The sequence below is a fragment of the Paroedura picta genome, chromosome 8, assembly GCF_049243985.1.
Source record: "Paroedura picta isolate Pp20150507F chromosome 8, Ppicta_v3.0, whole genome shotgun sequence".
In the NCBI taxonomy this organism is placed as follows: domain Eukaryota; kingdom Metazoa; phylum Chordata; class Lepidosauria; order Squamata; family Gekkonidae; genus Paroedura; species Paroedura picta.
The window spans coordinates 51,097,274-51,109,640 of NC_135376.1; the positions used below are offsets into that span (position 1 = coordinate 51,097,274).

The 12,367-nt window shown below is 42.6% G+C and overlaps 1 long non-coding RNA gene across 1 annotated transcript in view; it reads right to left on the bottom strand.

Moving 5' to 3' along the window:
- The window catches only part of LOC143842634 (uncharacterized), a 107,916-nt gene extending 96,862 nt beyond the window's left edge, over positions 1–11,054 (bottom strand). Inside the window, exon 1 of the long non-coding RNA XR_013233241.1 lies at positions 10,862–11,054. This is a non-coding gene — a long non-coding RNA (uncharacterized LOC143842634). The remainder of the gene's footprint in view (positions 1–10,861) is intronic.
- Between the last annotated feature and the right edge of the window lie 1,313 nt (positions 11,055–12,367).

A 12,367-nucleotide genomic window follows, 5' to 3' on the forward strand; every position in this document is an offset into this window, starting at 1 on the left:
CTCTTTGATTTCTTTGTGAATCAATTTAAAATTCCTTTTGATTTAACCAATGAAAACTTTGTGCATAATGTAACTGTATCTGTCTGGTATCATTCAAAGTAACTCCCTGGAGAATTTGACTGATACACTTTAATCATGAGATCAAGGCTTTGGACTGTAATAACTCAGCAACAGGTCATGTAGTTGGGGCAAGAGACAAGCTAAGTCCTTGGGACATCAATTCAATAAAGAAAGGATTCCATCTTTTGATACAGGATTAAGGAGTAGCTGGTGGGAAAGACTCTTTTTCTGGGTCGGCAGTTCAAACCAAGCCAGGTCAGCAAATACTGGATTTTATTGCCACCAGGAAGCAATTTTATACCTACTGTTTGCTTCATGAAATGTGGTGGCTTATAGTCCATCCACTTTAGATTTGTTTCTTTCTCAGAATGGACAGCCCTAATAGACTGACCTAGTAATGACTGCATACCATTTCATTTATTAACTTAATTTTCTACTGCAGAACTCAAGCAGATGTACACAAGTTTCTGAGATATCCAGGCACTGTCCAGATTTGATTAGCTTTTAGATGGCTGCTGTGTTATATATCTTAAAATCCAGTTCTGTGACCTGAATGAATGTTTTCCATCGTGACTAGGACACCTCAGTTTTTATGCCCATGTGCACGCAATCCATGCTATGGGATTCCTTGGCACTGGAATCCCATGGCATGGATTGTGTGCACATGTGGAAGGTCATGAATTCTCAGCCTGTCCTTGGATAGAATCCTTTCCTAATCCTTGTTGGAATGAAAAGAAAGCAAAAAAGATTTAACTGAATACAAACTCTAGATTCCTGACAAACGTCTAGTGGCAGGTGTAGTATGGCTTTGCACATTGGTTAACTTAGCAAGTATGTGGTCTAGATTGTATTTTGATGTTCAGTCTTCTTGCCAGGGTGAAACTCAATGGAAATTTATTCTGCCAGCCTGTAGTAGAAAGCAGAAGTCTACAATACTGATTGGCTGGTGACTCTGGAGTCCTAACTCTACTCCTCCACCCATTTCTAGAGAAATACTTTAGCTATAACAAAAACTGGTTCCTTTACACACAAAAAAGCAGCATCAAATGAACTTTAAGTACATAGAAGCACAAACAGTGCTTTAAACAAGAATAGGCTGCCTAAGGAAGTGGTGAGCTCCCCCTCACTGGCAGTCTTCAAGCAAAGGTTGGATACACACTTTTCTTGGATGCTTTAGGATGCTTAGGGCTGATCCTGCGTTGAGCAGGAGGTTGGACTAGATGGCCTGTATGGCCCCTTCCAACTCTATGATTCTATGATTCTAAAAGATGGACAGCCCACATGCAATATGGTGAAAAACTACAAACTGAAGACTAAGTCAAGGGTTATTTACAGCAAGCCCACTGAGTCCCATCATGACATGATATATTTGGAACCCCTATGCATTCAGATGCGCACAGAGAGCACTTCCACTCAGGAGGTAGCTAATTTGATTTCCAAGATGGAAACTGATCTTGATATGCAAATGGACACTCATATAGATATCCATATGAAAAGAATGAGAAAAATTTGCAGGAGATGGAGCTCTGTATGCATACCAAACTTCCTATGTCAATAAGAAATTGCTGTATCCTTCCTGAGTGTACATGAACTTGGATTATACTAAATCAGATCACTGGTCAACTAAGGTCAATAATGTATACTTAAATTGGAAGCAGTTCTGTAACGACTCAGGCCTGAGTTCTTTCATATCACTGACCACCTGATCCTTTGGGTAAAATGGGTAAAATCCGCATTCCCTTGCTGCAAGCCATCAAAGGTCATTACATGGGCCAGAGTCGGAAGGGGGCCTGGATGGCGATGGCATCATGCATAAGCAGGGATTAGCCACATTGGCATGCAGGTACTAGCCCGCCTTTCCTGGTTCATCAGTTCTATCCCATTACTGTGCTGCCAGCTTGCTTACCATGGTTCCCTGCTTCACCCTTTCTACCCCACAGCTGGGATGCCCTAGGATCAATGCAAAACCAAAAAGGGAAAGCAAAACCCAACCTAACAAGAAAAGCTTACACATCACTCTTCTAGGTAAGCCAATTTGTTGCCTGTATTTTTAATTAGCAGAGAAATTTGAGTCATGAGTGTGCCATAGGATATTCATTATTCATTAACATGCCATAAGACTCAATATTACATTTCCATAGTCATTTTAGAGAAGAGCTAGTTTTTGTAACCCTTTATTACTACACAAAGGAGTCTCAAAGCAATTCATGATCCTTCCTCTCCCTGAGACACCCTGTGAGGTACGTGGGGCTGAGAGAACTCTAAGACAATTGTGACTGGCCCAAGGTCACCCAGATGCTTGCCTGTTGAACAATGGGGAATTAAACCCAGTTCTCCAGTTAGAGTACAAGCAAATATAAAAGGGTCTAAGTAGTATGTTCCTAGTAAATACAATTCTATAACAAATTCCTGAGGCATCTTTAACCGCTCCTCGTGGAGTAGATAAAGTAAAGCCGTAAGGGCTCCATCGGTGGGCCCTGTCCGGGATGAGGAAGGGTGCCAATAGGCCCCTTCCCCCCGACTGACAATCGGAGGGCCCAATTGGCAGGCGCGAAGCTGATTGTCAGTCCGGTGGCAAGGGACCAATCGCGAGCCATTGGACTGACCAATCGGGAGGCGCTTTGCGCCTCCCGATCCGCCCCCCTCCAACTGCGCTCGAATGCCGCCGCCCGCCGCCATTACCTACCTCACCGTCACCAGGGCAGGTCACCGCCTGCCCGCCACACAACGAGGGACCAGTCACTGTGGCCGTGGTGCCGGCTCCACTGGCGGCTGTGGCTCCACACAAAATGGTTCACCACCGGCCCACCCTCCCTTTGCCATGGCCGCCACCCGCCCCGCCCGCACACAGCTGAGCTCGCCCGCTGGCCCAAGTGGCTGGCTGAGCCCTGTGCTGGAGCGGCAGCGCTGTCCACCCCACCCACCAGATGCATGAAGCTCACCGCAGGAACACACAGCCGGGAGTGCCCCACGGCCCCGCGGCCCCAAGACGACTCTGCATCGGCACACCCTCTGTGCTGCTGCGCTGCCGCCACCCACCCCGCACATCCAAAGCTCGCCCAGCCGCACCTCAGGAGCTGAGCCGATCTAGCCTACAGCAGTCTCCTGCCTACAGGCCACCCGCCGAGAGTTCCTGCCTCGCAGCCACTAAATACGGTAGGCCATGGGGAGGGGAGGTGACGACTCGCCACCGTCTCACAGGATGCCTGCCACCCGCCCTCCGGTACGTTCTCTCGCCCTGCCGCAACCCCAACCTCGACAGTCCTGCTAGCGCCCGCTGTATTCCGATTACAGTGGGCTTATTTCCTAGTTTTATGATAATACAGCAAGCAGACCAACATATACCCAGGGCAAATCAACAGCAAAAACTCAGGAAAACCATGATCAAACATGGTTTGCTGTAGCTGATACAGTCTCTGGATGATAATCCAACAGCCCAGGCCAGAAGTGGGCCAGACAGGCAATTAATAAGAAAGTTTATCTTGAAATCTGGAGTTAAGCAGGGATGCCTGATGACTCCACTACTCTTTAACCTGTTCCTAAATGATTTAGAACCTGCTCTTAAACATGATTAATTCCATCAGCTTGAGGTTCTAGAAATATCTATTTTATTAAACTCTGATGATGCAGTTTGAGCTACAAAGACTAATATGATCCTTATCTAACTACTGTCAAGAATAAGGCCTAACAATAAACTTCATAAAATCAAAGTATTGGTCTTTACAAGAGAAGAGATCCAAGTTATAAGTAGTTGTTAGAACAAGTCATGTCCTTTAAATATCTAGGAGTAACATTCAATGTGTATCTAACTTGGAAACCTCAATGCAAGGCTGTGGCGGCATCAGCAGCTTGCTCTAGTGCAGTAATAAAACATTTTTTCCCCATAAGAACAGTAGACAGTATTTTCTTTCAGCAATTACAGATTTCAGCACTGAAGTACTGTCTCAGTTACTATATGGTGCAGCCATCTGAGTCCATAAAATAAATGAGACTATAGATCAGCCATTAATACAATTCCTATCCCAAATGTGTGGAATACCATCATTTGTGTTGTGGCTGATACTGCCCTTGAATTGAACCTCAGGCAGCATTGTGTCAAAGCTAGAGTTGGAAATTGGCATTCAATCTTAAACTTAAAATAATGTTTTCAGAAGACAAGAGCTTATTTGTTTTGTTTTATTTATTTATTTAGATTTCTATACCTCCCATTTCTTTGCAGCTCTGGGCAGTTTACACTGAACATTATATAACTTAGATGGAACATTATACAGAATATAACATCAAAACAACTTTCAATAAAGCATCAAAAGATTACAAAACCACATTTATAATATGAATAACAATTAACAGTAATATTGGGAAAGTCATGGGCAGGCATCTGGGGGGACCAGCAGGTGTTCTCAGTTTGTCGGCATCAAGCGAATGCCTGGTGGAAGAGCTCCCTCTTGCAGGCCCTGCAGAACTGTGGAAGTTTGGGTAGGGCTCTGATCTCCTCAGGGAGCTCGTTCCACCATCTGAAATCAGATAACTTCTCCTGTTCATGGGAGCTACAGAAGAAAAACTGAATATTTTGGGATGTCCAGAGAATGTGGTTTTGGCATTAGGATGGCCTTTATTTCATAAGACTATTAAGCAGTTAATTAGGAAGATTGATAACAGTATCATCTGCCAAGATAAACAGTTTTGTTCTTCTCTCTGTATGGGTATCCCACCACTCTTTACAATGCCAAGATATTTATTCAGCTATGTTCACTATGTTCATACTTTCAATATTAATGCTTATTCCATTATGCATATTAACTCTACAATCCCAAATTAACATTTAAGCAAAATTTGTGGGGGGAAATGGGCAATTCGTGCTTTGTGATGTTTATTGTGGTTCATGAATAGGTATATTTCTAGACACTGTCTCTGCTCAATCAAGATGCTTGCCAAACTTCAAAGCAAACTTCAAGACAAAAAAAGGGGTGGGATTATGCAAGTCCAGCACAAACAGTTCAATGTACATAATGCTCAGCAGAATTCAGCACCATCATGGCATTACAAACGTAAAATTACTAATCAGTTTCAAAGTACAGTATCACAAGAAATCCAAGTGAAAGGGGGATTTTGCAAGCTCTGTACAAGAAAATTGGAACACAAAGGTGCACCAGCAAATGGGGATGGGAGCCCTCTTGAAATTGACAAGAGAAATTTGAAACTGATAAGAGCAGCAGAGAAATCCAGAGATCATAGTGGTGGGGAGAATCTCTTGAACCTATACCTGTCACTTCCCCAGAAAGCACTTTCAAGGGGGAAACTTTCTTTGTATCCCATAAATCCAATCCTCACCAGATTTGGAGAACAGATAAGAGTCAACAGAGATCCCCTGCAAGATGGGTATCTCTAGTATACTGTGGGGTGATGTTCTATTAGGTCCCTAAGCTACGGGCTTGCAGGGGCTTTTGGCACAAAACTGAGCTATGGTTGAGGCTGGGGTCGGCAAGGTAGATCAATGCCACCCTACCCTGGGGATGAGTAGTACATCATTGACCTCCTTCCTCACCTCTCTTGTAGTGGGGGTTGGGTGGGGGGTTTTCTGTCATGTTGGAATTTTTTTGTGTCTTTTAACGGGGTTTTTAACTGGGTTTATAAGACTTTGTAACCCACCACAAGCTGGCCCATGGTGGTGGTGGTGGTGGTGATGATTTGATGGCTAAAGTTCATGATGGTCCATGGTTCAGGCACTCCACGAAGCATGAACCAAACTGTAATTTTTGGTTCATGTGCATCCCTAATAGATACTGTAGCTGCAGTTTAGATGAAATAGAAACTGTGACCTGTTTGAATGCCCATGGTACAAGTAGGCTAGAGAGAAATAGATTAATCCCTTATGCAACAGAATGATTCTCCTCCAGATATTTTAGTTACTAAATTTTTAATAGATTCTAGATTAGAAAACATATTTCTTTTTTCCAAATTTCTTTTTTAGGCCATGAAAACCTGGGCAGCCTATAATATAACATCCTCCCTTTATATGACATGCCCTTGTTATCTTTGGCTTGAATTTTCTTCCTGTTGTTTCTAGCTGTGTGACAGATATTACTCCAGCCCTTTATGTCAGAGAAAGAAGAGTTGTATCCTACTATTTCACTATACCCTACTATTCTAATATAATAACTATATAATTGCTTGCTAAAGCATTATTGTGATATGGGCAATAGGTAGAATGTTGGATATCATCTTCTGTGGGTTAGGATTTAACACATATCCATAGGATTTTCAAAAACAGAAAAGCAGGAAAGTGGGGAAATGGGCAATCTAGCTCCTTGTTACATTTATTCCTGATACTTTGCATGTCTATATAGTATTTCTCAAACTTTACACCTAGCTATGGATTTCAAAATCTTCAGATAATGTCACATTTACCCCAAACATATTTTGTCATGTTCAAGGCTATACCTGGCACAGTTACTCTACCCAGATTTTCCAGGATACACAAATACAAACATCATTTCCACCCCTGGACAGCCTCTGGTTGCTGGTAGGTTTTAGAGCCCTCTCCACATGACATCACCTGCATTCCAAGGGCATCACCTGCATCTCAAGGCTATCCAGGGGCTGCCTCGTGTTTAGCCCAGATTTGCCTCGGGATGAGGGAAATTGGAAATTTTAAAAAGTGGATTTGCATCCCATGGGTGAGCAACCAGGGGCAAGCCCATATAGAAGGGGAAAGGGGCAATACTCTCTGTAGCATTGACCGACCCTCACACCCACCCTCCCCTCTCCATTTCCTGCTCTGACTAATTATTTTTTTAAATGGCACAGTTTGTGTTGCAGTGCCAGCACAAAGCTACATTGGTGAAGGTAAAATAAATCTTCTGCAAAATGTCTACAGTTTACTTTTGGGATCAGGCAGGCAAAACTCAGTCTTGTTTCTGTTTTCTGGACGTGGGGAATGAGCTGGGAAAGGGTGTATGTGTGTGTGTGATCAAGCAGCCTTCTCCCAATCATTCAGGAGTCTGAGCACTTCGGTTTTAGGCCAGCCATTTGCAAAAAAAAAAAGAAAAAAGAAAAAAAGAAAAAGACGGTTTGGGCTCCAATTACCATGTCCAGCCTTCTCACAAGCAGGAGGCCACGCGCATTTTAGCCCACCTTGTGGAAACTGTCAAAGACAACAAGTTAATCAAGATACAGAAGTAAGGTCTACAAACTAGTCCAGAATCTGAGATCCAGACATCTAATCCAAACATCAGTTTGGGAATAGATGCAGGAAACAGGGTCTGGGTCCCAGGCTTCAGAAGCAAGTACAGGTTACCAGTGATAAAGTACAAAGCATCAGCTGGGTCAGGTTAGAGCTTTGTTCACTAAGTTCACCCCCTAAGGCCCAGGTGCTGCTTCTTATAGTTGGGCTCCCCTTCCTACAGGTGCTTTTTATTTTTTTTACTCATTTAAACTACTGTCTCTCAGTGTCTTCTTAGTCTGAATATTATGAATAGCAAAGGAGTATCTTAATTATGAAAACAGACAACTCTTTGTATACTAATACTACTTTGAATGATACATAAAGAGCCTCTTGTGGCGCAGAGTGGTAAGGCAGCCGCCTGAAAGCTTTGCTCATGAGGTTGGGAGTTCGATCCCAGCAGCCGGCTCAAGGTTGACTCAGCCTTCCATCCTTCCGAGGTCGGTAAAATGAGTACCCAGCTTGCTGCTGGGGGGTAAACTGTCATGACTGGGGAAGGCACTGGCAAACCACCCCGTATTGAGTCTGCCATGAAAACGCTAGAGGGCGTCACCCCAAGGGTCAGACATGACTCGGTGCTTGCACAGGGGATACCTTTACCTTTATCTTAATTATGAAAACAGACAACTCTTTGTATACTAATACTACTTTGAATGATACATAATTCCAAGCCACAGGGTAGCTGAATGAGAAATAAATGACAGTAAGATGAATAACAATGAAAAGTTTCTTTTATCCTGTTCTGAGGATAGGTGTATCACAGAGAGCAAAATAATGACATCTTATGAAATAATTGAAACCATGAGACTGCTTAAAGTTTCTTAGCATTATCAATAGTAAGGAAACTTGTAGTGAATATTTACTTTGGCTCCCAATGAGCTTTTATTTTAATCCCCTGGGTCTAAATACTTTGATTCATTTCCTGCAAAGTTGTGATACAGCATCATGGCTTTCAGTGTTTTGGGTTGTTCAGCAATGCTATGGACATGAATCAATGGGAAAATGTTAAATTTGTAGGAATTGTTAGGCAAGTAACTTTATTTTCCCACATTCTGAGAGATGTGGCAATCCTAGTGACATCACTGGAGCCCTGCCTGTTCTCTACAGGACAACAATTATAACGTCAGTCAAATGTTTCTTTGTAAAGGTTCTAAAGTAAAAGAACCAAAGAGTATATCTGCAGGTTTGAATTGTATTATCATGTCCCTTAAGAAAAAAAACAGCCTTTAAGTATAATGTGGGTACAAACCAGCGACATATGACCATTTCGAAGCCTGATTGGAAAAGAACAGAGTTAATCACATGCATGTTTCCCCCATTAGTAGCAATGACAAAGGACAGTGGTGAGATTGTGCTTACACTTATAGTTCAAAATAGACCACATCCTGTTCTAAAAAAATTTTCAGGAGGTTCCAGATGGTCTTAAAAAGATGTCACACCTGTCACAATTTCCTGCTAATTAAAACAGCTTCTGTGCACTCAAATACTAAGTTTTATATGAGAAAAGAATCCTCTTGGGATCCCAGAAGCAGCATTAAGGCAATGTCAGACTGCAGCCAGACAAACTTAATGAGTCATTTGTTACAAAATGCTATAGGAAAGGAGAGGAGGATTGTGATATTGTTTTTTTACTGGCCAGTTACATTTGTTGTGCTTTTACAATAGGACAATTTTAATATTTTAGATTAAGGTAAAGGTAAAGGTATCCCCTGTGCAAGCACCGAGTCATGTCTGACCCTTGGGGTGACGCCCTCTAGCATTTTCTTGGCAGACTCAATACGGGGTGGTTTGCCAGTGCCTTCCCCAGTCATTACCGTTTACCCCCCAGCAAGCTGGGTACTCATTTTACCGACCTCGGAAGGATGGAAGGCTGAGTCAACCTTGAGCCGGCTGCTGGGATTGAACTCCCAGCCTTATGGGCAAAGCTTTCAGACGGCTGCCTTACCACTCTGCGCCACAAGAGGCTCAATATTTTAGATTAAAAACTGGTAATTTGAAAACCAGAGCCTGTAGTGAACTTCACCAAAAGGTAGATTCAAATGGGTAGCTATCATCCTAAGCATGCCAAATGATCCACTGTATACAGCCAGGCTTTCTGTTACAAACACATCTGCTCCAATCCCACAGACAAAGATTCCCACCTAAAGGATCTACAACAAACCTTCTTGGAACTATAGTAACCACCTAATGAGGTCAAGAAACAGATTGACAAAACCAGAAGGCTACCCAGAGAAAACCTGTTGGAAGACAAGCCTAAAAGAGACAATAACAGAACACCACTAGTGGTTACATATAGCTCTCAACTCAAAACAGTTCAGCACATCAGTGACTTACAGCCTCTTTCCCAAGTACCGAGGGAGACAACCCTCACAAGACAACCCACCAGTCTCAAGCAACTCTTCACCCACAACAATACATCTAATTTGAATATGGACACTATTACCAGAGCTTGTAACAAACCCAAATGCCAACTTTGCTGCCACATGCACTCCGATAGTACAATCACTGGACCTAACATCATCACCTACACCAACAAAGGCTTATTGAGACGCTCATTTTCTAACACTGTATATGCCATTAAATGGCAACAATGCTCCTCTGTTCTCTTCGCAGGGCAAACAGGTGAAACCCACCGCCGAAGGATAAATGGACTCAAATCTGACATAAAAAATCACAGAATTGAGAAACGTGTAGGTAAACACTTAGACCTTTCAGAACATTCAATAAGGGACCTCAAAGGAACTTCAAGAACAGGATAGAAAGGAAGATTACAGAAACACAAGTTATTACAACACTCAAAACAATGGAATATCCAGGATTCAACAAGGACACAGATTTCTTATCTCACTACATATGCAACTCTTATATTCACATTTCTTACAATCCCCTCTTCCTTTTATTTTATTCAGGACAATGAAACTTATGTGATATAAGTATGCAATGCTATTTAGAATCTAACTCTCTGTTCTCAGGATGAGATAACAAACTCAACATGGCTTGCCATTTGTGGGGATGCTTCCATACTTGGGTGCAGATGGATGGGGCTAGCAACAAGTCCCTTTTAATTACTTCTTTTCACAGCTGGGGAAGCGTCTGCCATAAATAATCAACTTCAACATTTTTATTACCCCAATATTTTTGTGAATGACAATTGAACCCAAAGTATTAATTTGCTTTTCTAGTAAAGAATTATCATACTGCATATTTTGGACATTATGGTGCTGTTTACTAATTTGCTGCTAATTTACAATCATAAGGATATGATTCCTCAGCTGAAGCACCTGGTAGTTAAGCCCCTCTGCTTGGTAGGAGCAGAGACACAAGGGTGGCTTAGAGCCCTGAGTTCACCTAATACCCAAACCCCAGCAGTAGAAAGAAGTTCACAGTTCACAGGGTATACAGTTTCAGCCAAGTCACCCACTAGCTAAGCCAGTGTAAACAGAGAGTAAGGGTAGCTCAGGAACCTAAGTCCATCTAATAACCAAACCCCTGCCATTATTGCTCTACCCAGGTTTTCTGGAATAAATTAATACCATAACTATAAACACAACAATAGGTAGAGAGGCAAGGCCTACAAACCAGTCTGTAGTCAGAGATCACATAACCAGTCCAAGGGTCAGAAGGATTGAGGGTTCAAGGGTCCAGCTCCAGGGTTTATGAACAGGTGCTAGATACAAGGTCTGAATCCCAGCAGTAAGACAGAAAGTCAGGGTAGCACTCTGCTTGCTGAACAGAGGGATGGCAAGCAAAGTTGCTTCCATGCTGGCTGTTGCTCAAGTATGCTTTTTCTCTGCCCCTGCTGACTCATCTTCCAAGGCCCAGGTGTGACTCCTTACAGTCGCAGCCACATTCCTACAGGTGCAAGTCTTTATTGTTTCCCTATCAGCCTGTCAGTCCTGTCAAGGACTCCACTCCAGGACTTAACACTGATCATTGCTTAGCAATTAGGTGAGCAGTTCATTATTTCTCTAGAGCTGTCAAGTGCTCTCTTTCTTCCATCTAAGCTCTGCTGCTTTGGGAGAACCCAGAGGGAGTGGAGATACTGACCTCTGTGACGTTCCTTTCTTCCCTTGCAAGACTGAGCTGCCTGGCCATGACTGGGAAAGCATTCTCACTTCCCAACATCCCCCCACCCCATTGGGTCTGCTGCTGGACCTAGCTGCTCAGGTAGAGATTCTAGTGGTGAAGAATCTGGTTCTTCTGATTTTGAGGAGAAGAAGGCAGCTGATTGGCCCATAACAGTTCCTTCCCTCTGCCAACAGAGCTGATCTGAAGGTATATATAGAATTCTGATCCCATAGAGCAGAATTGTAGCTCTTTTACTGGCAGCTAGCCATGCCTGTTAGGCTTTGAGGGTCCCTATTGACATTTGCTAGGCTGGAGAAATCCACCCCCCAGTTTCTTCAAAGTTTTGTAAACTTTTTAATTGAGTGAGGACTGTCTGAAAATGTATCCATTCACAAATAAATACAACCTTCCAGCAAGAGCATGAAAGTTTGTGGGATGTTGACGCCTGTTGCCCTTCCATAAACTTTACTTCATGAACCACAAACTGGCCAAAATTTGTGATGAACTTTAGTTCATGAGCCTGTTTATGCAAAACCCTATTTAGGAAGCCTTCCTCGATCGTCCGATGCTCCAGCGTGCCAACCAAACACTTCCAACTTGATCAAAAGCCTGCATGGCAATCCACCATCGATCACAAAAAACAACCACAGTTCAGATGAAAACATGGACTACAACTGATCAGCCTCTTTGGCTTCTTTTTTGAAGATGTTCATGTCCTCACTTTGTATATGATCCACGCAAAAGAGGAAAATGAAGAGAAGACATGATAACTGCTAAAAATTAGAGGGAGATACTGATTTATAATTTGTCTGATAGAATTCTAATTGATCTTAAAAAGTGCATTTTGAACAGAGATTTTTCTTTTGTGCCAGCTCCTCAAAATCCCGTGGTCCCGTGGATACTGAATTTAAAAAAAAATCTATTAAACTTTTCAATGCAATTCAGCATTCCCAAGGCAGTGAATATTAAAAACAAACACTTCCAAAATAAACTAGTTTAAAATATATACATATAAAT